Source organism: Sorex araneus, chromosome 1 (genome assembly GCF_027595985.1).
Source record: "Sorex araneus isolate mSorAra2 chromosome 1, mSorAra2.pri, whole genome shotgun sequence".
Lineage (NCBI taxonomy): Eukaryota > Metazoa > Chordata > Mammalia > Eulipotyphla > Soricidae > Sorex > Sorex araneus.
The window spans coordinates 119,803,919-119,819,408 of NC_073302.1; the positions used below are offsets into that span (position 1 = coordinate 119,803,919).

The 15,490-nt window shown below is 56.5% G+C and overlaps 1 protein-coding gene across 5 annotated transcripts in view; it reads left to right on the forward strand.

Moving 5' to 3' along the window:
• PDZD2 (PDZ domain containing 2) overlaps positions 1 to 15,490 on the forward strand; it is a 411,092-nt gene that overhangs the window by 101,668 nt on the left and 293,934 nt on the right. The gene's annotated exons all lie outside the window — the stretch shown is intronic.

Sequence of the window (15,490 nt, forward strand, 5' to 3'; positions counted from 1 at the left end):
TGTGCTAATCTCTCCAGCCCTCACACACCCTTCCCTCTGTGTGTGCCACCTCATTGACTGCTGTGTGTCGTCTGACATTTCCTAGACTTCCGACGCTTGCCTACCCCTCCTTTGCTGCCGGAGACCAGCTGCGGACCTCAGCCCCACAGGGAGTCCAGTTTAATTCCAACGAACTTGATCCAGTGCTGGCTGGATCCAAGAGACAGGCGTGGGCCTCGGGCGGGGAGGGACTCGCCGATGATGAAAGCCCAGCGCTTTGCAGGGGGCATTTCCAGCTCCAGAGACGATGATGTCCTCAGAAAGGCATAAACCGCTCTGCTTCTGAAGACAGGATTGCCCGGGGCTCTGACATGAGTGGGGGTGGGGTGGGGGGTGTATGTGACAGCAGGAAGCAGCATTTGGAAAGTGCTCAGAAGAAAGGGGTGGTATTTTGACAAGCGTAGAAGGCACGTGACAGAACTCAGGAGAGAGCAAGGTGAGCAGAGCAGCGAAGGAAGGCGGGGTGAGCAGGGAACCGGGAGGAGGCCTCCCCCAAAGATGTACAGACTCGCAAAGAGCAAGTGGGCTTGGGCTGTTCGGTTCCCACTTCTCTTCCCACCTCCTCCCCCGGCCCAAGGCCTGCAAGGTGTCTCACTTCCCCGACGGCACGTGAGTGATGCACAGGAGCACTGGCCCCCAAGTCTGCAGTTAGAACCCCCCAACCACTCACTCCCTCTCCATGACGCTGATGCCACACAGGGGGCTAAGACCCTTCCCAGGCTATCCCAAAGTGTGCATGTGGTGGTGGCGGGCACTGGGCAGCCCCCCAGGAGATTCTGGAAGGATTCATGGGGTGGTGATAGTCTCATGTACAACTGGGGCCACCTTCTGTGTGCTCACCAGAAGCCACAGATATAAGAGGGGGCACTGAGTGGGCTCCTCTCTGAAAACGACCAACAGGCCAGATGAGTTTGGAGACCCCTGCTGTGTGGTGTTAATGACTGGCCAAGGGGGCTCCAGTCTCCCAATGGGGCCCCACAGGGAGTCAGGCCTGCTGGGAATTGCCCAGAAGGAGACATTTATTGAATGGAAATCGACGGGGCGAGGGGTGGGGGGGGGGGCACCTTCCTGTCACATTCTGCTGATACAAAAGAGCTTGGGATTTGTTATTTGCTTCCCATTCCTTCCGGTCCAGCCTCAATACCCAGAGTCTCCACCTGCATCATGAGCACCCCCCCGCCCCTGCCCCCACCCACCCATTCTTTGCATTAGCTGCTCTGATTTTTTTTTTTAATTTTATTGAATCTTTGTGAGATAGTTACAAGCTTTCATGTTTGGGTTACAATCTCACAATGATCAAACACCCATCCCTTCACCAGTGCACATTCCCCACCACCAATATCCTGGGTATACCCCCCCTTTCTCACCCTCCCCCTGCCTCCATGACAGACAATATTCCCCATACTCCCTTTCTCTATTTTGGGGCATTATGGCTTGCAACACAGACACTGAGAGGTTTGGCCATTATCTACTTTTGGCATGCATCTCCCATCCCAGCTGGTTCCTCTAGCCATTATTTTCTTAGTGATCCCTTCTCTATTCCATTTGCCTTCTCCCCTCCACTCATGAAGCAGTCTTCCAGCTATGGGGCAATCCCCTGGCCATTGTATCTACTGTCCTTGGGTGTCAGCCTCATGTGATGCTACCCTACTCTCCACAAATGAGTGCAGTCCTTCTATGTCTGTCCCTCTCTTTCTGAGTCATTTCACTTAGCACGATACTCTCCATGTCTATCCATTTATAAGCAAATTTCATGACTTCATCTCTCCTAACAGCTGCATAGTATTCCATTGTGTAGATGTACCAAAGTTTCTTTAACCAGTCGTCTGTTCTAGGGCACTCGGGTTGTTTCCATATTTTGGCTATTGTGAGCAGAGCTGCACTGATGTTTCCTGGGCTCTGGTCCCCAGATTCTCCCAACTGGTCTCCCTCTTCTGTCGTAAAGCCCAGACTCTTCGCCACCCTGGAGAAAAGAACCTCCCACAGCACTTAGTTTTTTTTGCAGAGTGGGTAGTTGGGGTACATCCAGAGGTGCGGCTTACTCCTGGCTCTGTGCTCACGGGTCACTCCTGGCAGTGCCTGTTGGGAATCGGACCAGAGTCAGACAATGCCAGTGCCCTACCCACTGTACTCTCTCACCAGCCCTCCCATAATCCTCGGCCATTTGACATCCTCTGTTGCTTACAAAGTGCCAGAGCGTGGGAATGGTCTACGGCCAAAAGTCCAGAAACAGCCAGTGCCGGTGCAGGTGCGGTGACAAGAGGAGCCGTCACTCCTTACTACTAGTGGGGCAGTTGTCTGGCTCAGCCTCTACCAAGAAATGGTTGGAAGATGTCTCAAAAAAGAAAGAAGAAAGAATAGCGCCTCCGTGTGACCCAGTGAGCACAAAAACATCCCTCTGCAAGGCTCCGGGCACACGGTGATCATCAGTGTCACTTACCACGGGCAACCCTGGCCGGTCATCATGCATTCCCGACAGCAGCCAGGGCCTGGGAACCCCCTTAGCGCCGGCCAGTAGGTGGGTGGCTCGAGAAACCGTGACCTACCTCCACTGAGGACTGCTCCTCGGCTGTGGGAGAAGACGAGATCTTGCAGCTGGCTGCAGTGGCTGAGTTGAGAGAAATATGCATGCCGCTGCTCAGAGCATGCGACAGAACAAGGGACCCGACAGTCTTCAGTGGAAGCCAGCCGAGAGCTCGGGCTGCAAAGGGGCAGCCTGCAAGGAGGCAGACATGCAGGAGTATACTCTAAACCATCATTTTTTTTTGTATGTTTTCCTGGAAAGCGGATGATAGGGTGTGTTTGGGGCCCTCTGCCTAAACAGGTTTGCTGGATAATCTAATTTTTTTTTTTTCAAGAGCAGCTGTGGATTCAGAGTTTTGGCCTCATTTCCAGGTATTACCAGGCAATCCCCCCCCCTTTTTTTTGCCCCCCTTTTTACCTAGTGAGAACCGTTGGGAGGTCCTGGCTCCCACCCCGGGGCCTGTGATGTGCACGCCAACTCCCTCCCGTGCCCACCCTGAGGAAATAAGGATGTGGATGCTGAGATCTCCGGGGACTCGGGTCTGCTCTGTGCTCGGGAGGAAGCTGTTGGCGTCTCATTTTCTTCCTCTCCTGCTTGCGCTTCCTTGTCCTGCCTCCCTCCTGGGGGGCGGAGGGGGGCCTTGGAGTGAGGATGATTATTCTCGTCTGTGCCCCCAGCGCCTCCCTGCCCCCCCCAACCCCGATCCCGGCTTCTCCTGACACAGAAGTGCTGCGGTAGCTTGTCCTGAGCTCCGAGCAGCCGCCTTTTCATTTCCCTCCAGGAGCGGCTGGAAATGGAGGCTGCAGGCTTCTGCGAGGCGTAATTGGTTTTAAATTGTAGGTTTAATAATAATGATGTTGGGCTTAATGCGGTGCCTTTCAGCCGTGGCTTGCGGCCCGTGGCAGCTAGTCACTGGGTCCTCCTGAAACTCTGTTCAGGAGGGGACAGCTGGGGACCCCAGGTGGCCCCTGCACCCAGGTATGGCCCTGGAGATGCGGGACGAAGCCGGGCCTGAGTGCTCCTGAGCCTCGGCCCACAAGGGAGAGAGCGAGGCAGCTGGGTGGGCCTCCCTGGTGTTCAAGGCTGAGTGGTCAAGAAGGGATTTAAAGACTTGATTTTTTTTTTTTTTGAGGGGGGTGAGGGGTTATTGGACTAAACCCAGCTGTAGCCACCTACTACTTTTTTTGTGTTTGGAGGCCACACCCAACGGTGCTCAGGACTTACTCCTGACTCTGCACTCAGGAATCACTCCTGGGGGTGCTCAGGGAACCATATGGGATGCCGGGGGTCGAACCCGGGTCAGCCGCATGCAAGGCAAGTGTCCTCCCCGCTGGACTATCGCTCTGGCCCCTCTGTGGCGACTTCTGCTCAGTGCTTGCATGGTGCTTCTAGTGGTGCTCGGGGGACCTCAGGAGTACCAGGGATTAAACCCGGTTTCCTGCCAGTAGAGAGCTTGCTCTGGCCCACACCGCTACCTCTCTCCCCCACTCTTCTTTTCTTTTTTTTTTTTTAAGTATTAGTTTTGTTTGCTTGGGGGGCCACGTCTGAAGGTGCTCAGGCCTTACTGCTGGCTCTGTGCTCAGGATCACGCCTGGCGATGTTCAGGGGCTCATGCGTGGTGCCGGGATCCTACAGGGGCTAGAGGTATGCAAGGCTAGCTCCCTCTGGACCTGCTCTCCCGTCTCTCTGGGCCCCCTCTCTTTTCTTTCTGTGTTTCTACCCCCTCTTTCCTAGCCTTTGGGTCACCCTGCAGCTCAGGAGCCGAGGAACTCACGTTTCCCGAGCTGGCTTCTGTGGCTCAGGTTTAATTGGGACGGAATTAACTTAATGGACTGTCATCAGGCTGCCGGCTTCTCTGTATTTTTAGCAACTGTTTCCTCGATCCCTCTTTCCCATGGCCGGGAGAGCGTGCTTTCCAAAGATTAGATTTTTGTGCTTTGGTCTCTCCCTGGAAATGAGCTTTGCTTCGGGCGTCAGAAAGTCCGATTCTAACCCTTCTTCTTCTTCTTCTTTTTTTTTTTTTTTTTTGCTTTTTGGGTCATACCCGGCAATGCACAGGGATTACTCCTGGCTCATGCACTCAGAAATTACTCCTGGCTGTGCTCGGGGGACCCTATGGGATGCTGGGAATCGAACCCGGGTCGGCCGCATGCAAGGCAAACGCCCTACCCGCTGTGCTATGGCTCCAGCCCCTCTAGTGCTTCCTACCTCTTCTCCTTTGCTTTATTTTGGATGTTGAGTTTGGGGACCACGCAGGGGGCCATACGCAGTGCGGGGATCGAACACAAGTCAGCTGCATGCCAAGTGCCTTCACCCCTATCTCTTTACTCCCTGGTGCCCCCTCTTTGCCGCTCAGTCTGTGTAAAGTCCCCTGGCCTCGCCTCTCCTCCCGGCCGCCTTTCTACTCAGTGACCTGACCACGCTGGTCCACTCCAGGGCAGCTAGGGGAGAGGCGTTTCTGTGACCGGCCACGAGCCTCTCCTCCACCGGGATGTATTTGCCAAGTCAGGGGGACCACCGGTCCGAGGCTTGGCCCCAGGAGGGCTGGTTCAGCGAAAAACGCCGCGTTTGTTTCCCAAAAGGCGGAGGGAAGGAGGTTGGTGGTGTGTGGTGTGGGGTGTCGTGCTGGAAGATTACAGGCACCGCCAATGACAGGGTGTAGCCACCCCCCGCTCCGCCCCCATTCCAGGCCGCCCTGGCAGGCTTGCCAGGGTCCAACCCGCTGGACGAACCCGAGGGGGTGGGCGGAGCCTGTGGCCTGGTCCCCCGGCCCGGGACAAGCAGCCCCTCCTTTGGCGGCTTTGCCACTGCGTCTGCTCTGCATCGGGGTTGTGTTGTAGCCGGGCACATCAGGGCGCGGGGAGAGCGGGAGGGGGCCGAGGGGAACCTGGAGCCGGCGGCAGCGTCTCTCCAGCCTCCCAGCCCCGGGGGCTGGGAAGGCGTGCCGGGGGGTGGAAGGTTTCGCCAGTACCTCTGCGGGGTGGAGGGTCGTGGGGAGGTGTCTGGCCTGGACCTGGTGGGGCTGCCTCTGGCTCCCCGTCTCCTCCCCCCTCCCCGCATTGCTCTCGGGGGCACCTGGTCTGCAGGTCCAGAGGCTGCCGCTGTCTCTCACCTTCAGCTGAGAAGTAAGCCAGTGGGGCTGGAGCCCGAAGTGGCCCAGGGGGCAGGCTCTTGCCGCGCACACAGCCAGCCCCGGTGCCCCTCAGCCCCGCCGCGGGTGCAAGCCCTGACTCAGAGCCAGGACTAAGCCCTGAGCACAGCCGGGTGTGGTTCCCAAACACACACACACACGCGCACACACACACACACGCGCACACACACACACACACATACAGCCCCCAAACACATATACACACACGGCCCCCAAATACATACACACACACACACACACACACACACACACACACACCACACACACATACACTCATGGCCCCCAAATACATATACACACACGACCCCCAAAGACATACACACACACACACACACACACACACACTTATGGCCCCCAAACACACACGGGCCCCAAACACACACACATACACACATACCACACACACATGGCCCCCAAACACACACACACACACACACACACTTATGGCCCCCAAACACACACAGGCCCCCAAAACACACACATACACACATACCACACACACATGGCCCCCAAATTCATATACACACACTGAGCCCCCAGACACACATATTTATGGCCCCCAAACACATACACACACACACACGGGCCCCAAACACACACACACACATACACACACACATAAACACACCATACACACACGGCCCCCAAACATATACACACACGTGGCCCCCAAAGACACACACATACCACACACAACACACACAGCCCCCAAACACACACACATACACACCACACACACACGGCCCCCAAACACACATATACACACACGGCCCTCAAACACACACACACACACACACACACACACACACACACACGGCGCCAGGCAGATGTCTCAAAGTCCTGGAGCCTGTGCTTTGCCCGTGGCTCTGCCGGCTTCCGCCCTGCAGGATCCCCAAGTACTGCCAGAGCCGCCCTCAGTCCTGAGCCGCGAGCAGCCCCAGAGCACTGCTGGGCGAGCCCTCCACCGCCCCCAGCGAAAAACAAACAAACAAAACTAGGTAGGTTTTTTTTTTTTTGAGGGGGGAGGGACGGAAAGCAGAGGTCAGGCCACCCTCACCCTGCTCAGGACTCTCTCTTGGCTCTGCGCTCAGGGGTCCCTCTTGGCAGAGGTCAGGCTGGTCGGGGGCACAGCAAGTGCCCTAACCACTGCACTGCCTCTCTGACCACCACCCCTCCCCCGCGCCCCCATATGTGGTTCTAATATTGTTTCCAAAAGGCAGCTGGTCAGCAGAACTTAACGGCCTCCGTGAGTCCCCGAGTTCAGTCCCAAGCAGTTCAGGGCCCTCTGAGCACCAGCCAATGAGTGACCTTACTGGTCCCCAGCACAGCCCTCGGGCCTTGCCCTCAACCATCAGGCCCGGCTGACGAGTGTTGCCCCCTGGAGCAGCCCCTCAACCCCCCACCTCCCGGAACTCTGCTTTGGAACCCTCCCCCTCCCCCCACTGAGAGAAGGGAAGAGGTTCTTGTTTGTTTATTTGTTTGTTTTTTGCTTTTTGGGTCACACCCGGCGATGCTCAGGGGTTACTCCTGGCTCACGCACTCAGGAATCACTCCTGGCGGTGCTCAGGGGACCATATGGGATGCTAGGAATCGAACCCGGGTCGGCCATGTGCAAGGCAAACGCCCTACCCACTGTGCTATCACTTCAGCCCCGAGAAGGTAGGAGGGTTCGTGCTCCCAGAGTAGCCCTTCTCTGAAGGAGCATAATGGAAGCAGTGAGTGAGGGGCCCCCACACCCCCCTTCCCGATGCAGTTTGCTGACTCCGCCTTAGGAAGCAGAGGAGCACCATCTAAGGAGCAGAGGCGGGAGCTGCCAGGCTGATGGGGGCTGCCTGAGCGGAGAGCCGGGGCTCGGCCGGGTGGGCATGGGCAAGGGCTGCGCTGGCCTAGACCCCCGGCACATGGATGGTTTCCTGAGCACCGCTGGGCCGAGACCCCCAGGTACAGACCGGAAACAGTCCCCGCACACTGGGTCCAGTGCCCAAAGCATCCCTCGGGAGATCAGAAAATAAAAGACTGGGTATTGACTTATCTAAAGAACTCAACCAGGGGCCTGGAGCGATAGCACGGGGGTGGGGTGGAGGGCATTTGCCTTGCACACGGCCGACCCGGGTTCGATCCCCGGCATCCCACATGGTCCCCCAAGTACTGCCAGGAGTAATAACTGAGTGCAGAGCCAAGAGTAACCCCTGAGCATCGCCGGGTGTGACCCAAAAAAAAAAAAAAATAAGGACTAGAACCAGGAGACAGTGCAGGCCTTTGAGTGCAGTGCAGTGTCTGACCTGGATTCAATCCTCACACTACATGGCCCCTCAAGTATCCCCGGGTGTGGTCGGGGGTACCCCCGATTATCTCAGGGGTGACCAAGCAGTCCCTGGCACCTTTGCGGATCCCTGGGGCACTGCTTGGGAGCCCCCCACCCCCCCAGAAGGAGGCATGCTGCGTACACCTGTCCACACTGGCTCGAGCACTGGGGATCAGGATTCAGGGTGCAGGTGTTAGCTCTGAAGGACAGCTTCCTCTTCTCTTAAAAAGACTTTTTTTTTTTTAACAAAAGTCTTCAACAAAAGCAGCTGGAAGCTTGCCACACGTGGGCGGGGTGGGGAGAGGTGCAGTTGGGACAGAGAAGGGACGACTGTGACGGTGACAATGAGAGTTGGAAATGATCCCTCTGGACAAGAACTGAGCACTGAAAGGAGGTGAAGGGACCTGGATATAGGTCATGGTGGATATTCAGGAACAGTATTGCAAAGAGCAGAGGGAGGGAGGGGGAGGGGGAGGGGCGGAGGGGGAGAGGGAGAGGAAGAGAGAGAGAGAGAAAAGTGTCTGCCATAGAGGCAGGCTGGGGGGTCGGGGTGGAGGGGGAGAAACTGACGATATTGGAGGTGGGAATTGTGAGCTGGAGAAGGGATGGGTGTTGGAACATTGTATGACTGAAGCCCAGTCAAGAACAACTTTGTTAACTATGAATCTCATTGTGATTCAATTAAAAAAAAAATTCGGATGTCACCCATGTCACTAGTGTGGTGTGGTCCCCAGCAGTGCCCTGGTGGTGCAGGCGTGGGGCACTTGGGGGGAAGAGCAGCACAGGAAGAATCCATTCAGGGCATGCCAAGGGCGGGGAGGTGGGTTGGTGTGTGTGAGTATGAATGTGTGTGTGTGTGTGTGTGTGTGTTAGAGAGTGGAGAGAAGTAGACTCGGGGTGTCAGTGTGGGGAGAGGTGTTCTGGGATGTGTGTGTGTGTGTGTGTGTGTGTGTGTGTGTGTGTATGTACCTGTGACCACGGTGTGCATGTGTCAGCGAGTGTGTCTGAGCAAATGTGTGCACATGTGAGCTCATGCATGTGCACACACGTGTGTTCATGTGTGATCATTTGTGTGCATGTTTGAACACGTGTGTGCACATACCTGCGCAGAGCTCAAGGTCCCCAGGTACACCACTGACTTGAGAGTCCCTTGAGACGGAGCCCTGAGAGAACAGGATTTCCCTGAAGGCTGTCTGCACCCTCTGGCCAGGCTGCCTGCCCGCTCAGGGGGAGGGTCACTTCTGGTGCGTTCCACACCCCGACCCCTGTGGGCCAGGCTGAGGGCTCACTCCCCCCTGGTGTGGTTACATTAGAGGAGGGAAGAGGAGTAAAGGGGGGCGGGGGGACGGGGCCCTCACACACCAGGGAGGGCCTGTTCCCGGGGCCCGTGGAGTCCCGGGGTCTGTGCGGACACGCTCTGGGGTGTGTGGGTCACTGCCCGGCCTCAGCCACGGCAGTTATGGGCCAGGAGGTGAGGCTGACGGCCGTGTGAGGGCGAGAAGGGGAGAGCCCAGAGGGGCTGCGGGACCCCGGGCTGCACGCGCAGCTCTGACTGGGAGCCCGGCTGCTGCAGGCAGGGGGACGCAGCCTTCTGTCCCCTTCTCTGCCTCTTCTCTCAGGGCCTGTCAGGACGCTGCCAGCTGCATCCCCTCCCCGGCTGCATGCTTCGGCCCAGGCCACTGGCCTCTGTGGGGGGGGCTGGTGGGAGCCAGGGCATGTGAGGAGCCCCTCCCCCCACGTCCATAAAGCGGGGCTGACTAAGCATAAGACACAGTGTCCCCTGGGGGCTGGCGTCAGTCGATCTCCTTCCCCCGCCCCCCCCACTCCCATGGGACTAGCGGTCCAGTTAATCAAGCAGATGTAGCGGAAGAAGCTGCCATCTCGGCAGCTGCCTGAGAATTGGGTCTGTGTCGGGTCAGTCGTGTCAGGGTGTCACGGGACACAGGCTGTTGAGAGCACGTTCGGCTCTCGGGGGCTCTCTCGGCTGGCTGGCTGGTGGGCCACGGTGGCAAATTCTCCGTAGGCGTTTTCATGACCTGCGTTGACACGTAAAATAAGGAGACCCTGGGTGATGGAGGCAGGGGAAGGGACGTCAGCAAGGTCTGAGCAGGAAGCCGCCCTGCCCCGTGGGGACGTTGCTACCACATTGACCGCTGGTGCTCATCCTCGGACGGCCCCTGGGCTGGGCTGTACCAACAGCAGTGGTCACTGTTGCCCAGAGTTCCTGCTCCATTAGTGCAGTGCTCCTGGCGGATCCCAGCCCCGCTGATGAGGTTTCCAGAGGGCGAGAAACGCTCGTGGCTGTGCCGGTGTCAATGAGTTTAGGGAACGGCCAAGTGAGAAACTGGGAAGAACCTGAAGTTCCTGAGCCGCCTCCCCGCTCCCCGCCTCCTCCCTGTTCACTGTTCCCAGGCACGGCGCGTTCTTGGTCCTGCTCACAGTGCTCCCCACCCCTTCCTCCGCCACCTCCCCTCTGTGTTCAGCTAGTTCTCACCCTCTCTCAGCCATTCGCGCTGCCCCAGTTTTCACCCCATGAGCAAGCAAGTCTCAGCAGCACCAGCCTGGGGGAGCCCCCGCCTCCCTCTGTGCACACCCACTCCCCCCTTCGTCTCCCAGCCTTTCTATTCATGTTATTTCTGGGCGCTTGGGAGGGAACAGCAGGAACCGGGTGCTGCAGAACCGGCGTGGATTGTGAGCACCCCACTCGGAGACACATGTGGGTTCTAAAAGGGGTGCACGGGCACAGCTGTGCGTGCACCCACTGGGCGCTCGGAGGGGGCCTGGGGGCGGGCGTGGAGTGTCACGCTCTGAAATGAAGAGCTCCGTCCTGTATGGAGCCCGTCACCCCACGGGGATCGAGCCTGAGCTCCAGCCGCCTCCCGGGGTGGTTCCTGCCTTGAGGCTCGGAAAGTGAGAGGGAGGGGGTGGTTGGGAGACCGTGAAGTGTGCGCTTCTCGACTTGAGGTGCAGGTGGCCAGGTCGGGGCTGTGGTCTCTCTCGGGGATGATGGAGAGTGAGGAAATGCATGTGGGGTTTGGGAATGGGAGATGCTTCCAGCACCTTCCAGCATTGATGGATGGAAGAGGGCATTCCTGCCTGGGAGAAGGATCCAGAAGGCTCGGAAGGAAGCAGAGCCAGTAGAAAGATGGTTGCTCTTTTCTTTCTTTTTTTCTTTCTTTTTGGGTCAGCGATGCACAGGGGTTACTCCTGGCTCATGCACTCAGGAATTACTCCTGGCAGTGTTCAGGGGACCATATGGGATGCTAGGAATCGAACCCGGGTCGGCCGCGTGCAAGGCACATGCCCTGCCTGCTGTGCTATCACTCCAGCCACTCGGTTGCTCTTTTTTTATTTTATTTTATTTCTTTTTGGGTCACACCCGGAGATCTCAGGGATTACTCTTGACTCTGCACTCACTCAGGAATTACTCCTGGCAGTGCCTGGTGGACCATATGAGATGCTGGGAATCGAACCGGGTTGGCCAAGTGCAAGGCAAATGCCCTCCCTGCTGTGCTATGGCTCCAGCCCCAAGCTGGTTGCTCCTGAGGGAGAGAGGGGCCTTAGGCTGGGTTGCTCTTGCACTGGACTCCGGTACTGCTAGTGAAAACCTGTGTTTACCAAGCCCAAGAGGACGCTCGACCTGGTTCCCTAGGGAATGGGCAGGCCTCAAGCCAGGCTCGGCTGGACACAGCACGTGTCCCTCGCGGCCACTCCCTGTCTGCCTGACTGCTTTGCTGAGTGGATATACCGTGTTTTGCTCATCATTCGCCAGGGGGTGAACATATGGGTGGTCTCCCCCGGGGGCTGCTGCGAGCGCCTCGGCTAGGACCTTTGTGCCTTGTCCACACACCTGCTTTCAATCCTTCTCGGTGAGTGCAAACGCAGGCTCCTGTGGTCGTTCCAGGACCAACGTCTTGGAGGAATCGGCCCGTTTTTTTCACCCCATGGTGGTGCCCTTTTGCATGCTTTCACTCCAACACCACAGAATGCAGGAACGTTCCGGGGGCTCCCCAACCTTTGCTTGACCGTGACCGATTCTCGGCCTACTCGTTCCCCAGCCAGGGGCTGGACCGCCCCGGGCCCTTCAGCCTTGGCCCTCCCTGTTCGCTTTCCCGAGCTCAGCTTCCAAGCCGGGCCTTGTCCCCGTACCTGGGCCGTGCCACCCGTGACCCAGCCGCTCCTTGCCGAATCTCAGGAGCCAGCCCCAAGGAAGGAAGCACTGGGCACGACGTAGGAAGGACCGGGCCTTCCCTCCTTCCGGGGTCTCTGCTCTGAGCAGTCGTGCCTCCGCGGCAGTGGGAGACACATGTCAGGGTGGTGGTGGAGAACAGCTGGCGGGGGCAATCACTGGCCATAAATCAAAGCTTATTGTCCGGAAGCATGAAATAATATCAGTGTGGGGGCGGGGAGAGGGATTCTGAGTGGAGTGCTGCGTTGGGGGGCTAGCCCCGTCTTCTGTTTGGGGCATCCTTCCCGCGAGAAGAATTCCCTTCACCTGTTTCAACTTGACCTGACGCTTCCGGGGGGCCTTTCCCAGCCCCCTCCTCTGCCCCACCCCCCACCCCCCACCCCTTCCTGGCATTTCCCCTCAGCGAGGAGCAAACTGGGAATAATCCGACTTGAAATCAAGGTGGCGCTCAGTAGAGCAGATAATTAGGGATGCCTTTTTTTTTTTTCTTCCCCTTCCCCCTTTCTTCCTTTTTTAAAGTGCTGGGGGAGTTAGAGACCTCAGACATGTCTGTTCCGTTTGTGAGAGCAAGATGTTCCCGGAACATCCTCCGGCGTGGTTTTGGGAGCGGGGTTTGGGAGCGGCTCTCAGTCACGAGAGTGTTGGGGTGCGCTCTGCACGCACGGGCACCCCCTGACCACAGAGCCCGCCCTCCCAACCCAGCCTGCCGCTGACCACCGGTGGTCAGCACCCTGTTCTTCCTGGCCAGCCTGCCAGAATGCTGCATGTTGTCCCCTTCTGGGCCCTGTGGTTTCCTGTGTAGAACAGACTAGAAAAAGAAACCCGGTCGCTCCTCAGTGGCAGCGTCTGCCAATCACAAAGAGAAAACAACGCTCATGCCAATCACAAAGAGAAAACAATGCTCATGCCAATCACAAAGAGAAAACAACGTTCATGCCAATCACAAAGAGAAAACAATACTCCTTCTCTTTGGGGGAGAAGGAACCACGAGGGCAGATTGGGTTTTTTAAAAATGTTTTTTAATTTTTTTTATTTTATAAAGTAGTTCACAATATTTGATTGCATTTAATATTCAAACACCCACCCCACTACCATTACACCTTCCTACCACCGTGTTTCAGGTGTTTCCATCCCAAACCCCAATCCCTGCCCCAAAGCAGAACCGAAAGAATGTATTTTCTATTGTTTGCTGTGAAAAACTGCTGAAAATGCTACAAAAAAGTATCCTTAGAGGAAAGAGTGTGGAGATTGTTGTATTTCACCCAGGAGCCATTAAACCCTTCTATTAGAGATCACTAACGTGTTATTCAAGGTTGAGCCTTGTGTGCTTTATATATATATATATATATATATATATATATATACATATATATATACACATACATATATATACACACACATATATGTAAAAAAATGTACATGTCCCTCTAAAATTGGTTGCCTCCTACTTTGACCCATATCAAATGTGGTGCGGTACTCTTGGAGTATGGGTAGGTTGTGTGGTTTGAAGTATTGCGCGGCTGTGGATGCGTTCATGTGGTCCAGGAATAGATTCACTCCTGGGTCATGCTCTGCCCGAGTGTGTGAAGAGCGGCTGCCCCATGGCAGATTCTTCCCATGAATGACAATGACATGCAGCTCCATAGAGCTGAAGTTGGCCACACAAGACTTGGAGGACACAGACAGAGGGAGTGATGTCAGCCCGACGGCACCATGGGAAACTTGGGCCTCACTCTTCGCCCACGGAAACACTGGCCCAACAACACTACCCTCATCTAGTAGCACTGTCACTGTCGCACTGTTGTCCCGTTGCTCATCGATTTGCTCGAGCGGGCACCAGTAACGTCTCCATTGTGAGACTTGTTGTTACTGTTTTTGGCATATCGAATACGCCACGGGTAGCTTGCCAGGCTCTGCTCTGCGGGCGGGATACTCTCAGTAGCTTGCTGGGCTCTCCGAGAAGGACGGAGAAATCGAACCTGGGTTTGCTGCATGCCAGGCAAACGCCCTACATGCTGTGTTATCGCTCCAGCCCTAGTATCCCTCACAAACTGGGAGCTCCAGCCATGGCACGACAGGCGAGGCACTTGCCTTCCATGTGACTGACACCCCAGCGGGTCCCTTGAGCCCTCAGAAGTGATCCCTGAGCACAAAGTCAGGAGTTAGCGCTGAGCACCTCCAGGGGTGGCCCAACCTCCACTGTTCCCTGCCAAAAACCAAAAAACAAAAAAACAACCAAATAAGGTTTTCAGACATCAACACACCCACCATAGGTTCTCACAACGCAGGATCTGGAGTTTCCTCAGCCTTTTCCACCACGTGTCCTTCAGTGCATGTCTTTTCCCAGACAAGACAGTCGCCATTTCTTCAGCGGCTCAAGCAGAGAGCAGGACATCCCTGTGGCTCTCTCTCTCTCCCAGATGCTGCTCAGGGCCAGGCCCCCGTGGGCTGCCCCTGGTTCAGCAGACGTGCTAATGGGGACGAGTCCCCCGCCCCGAGAGCAAAGCTCCAGGTCCTGGCGGTAGAAGCGGCTCTTCCTATCCCAGACCCTCAGCCGCCTGCCCGGGAGTTTCTACTTCCCTCCAGTTTCGAGCTTCGACCTTTGGCCTTGGGTCCCCAGACTCTAAGTTGGGAAAGAACTTGGTGATTGACTTAAGTGGAGGAGTGTGAAGATAGTTCTGTGGAAACGTTTAGGAAGAAGCTAGAGGCCTCCTTGCTCTCACTGACCTCCTGCCCACCCTTTCCCCTGAAGAGAGCAGCTTGAGAGGTGATGAGTGGACATCACTCATTGGACTCAGTGGACATTCCTGGGGAGTGGACATCAGGAAACTGTGAGGCTGAGCAGCAAGTAGCTATCCCCGAGCCGGCCCCAGGATGCCGATCTGTGCCTGTTGCTTTACCGACACAGGCCGTGTGTCCTGGGAGGAGTCACCAACAAAGACTGAGCTGTTACCTTTGCAGTGACCCTACCTAGGGACAGTGAGGAAGAAAGGCAAGGTTTAGGTGGGCTCTGAAATTTTTTTTTTTTGTCTTTTGGGTCACACCCAGCGATGCTCAGGGTTACTCCTGGCTCTGCACTCAGGAATTAACTGCTGGCGGTGCTCGGGGGACCCTATGGGATGCCGGGGATTGAACCCAGGTTGGTCGCATGCAAGGCAAACGTCCTCCCCGCTGTACTATCACTCCGGCCCCAAGGTGGGCTCTAACATTTTGCTCTCTCCCATGGGGTGAAAATCAGATGTCTCCATCGAAAAATCAGTAATAAGTAAACCCAAGGAAGAG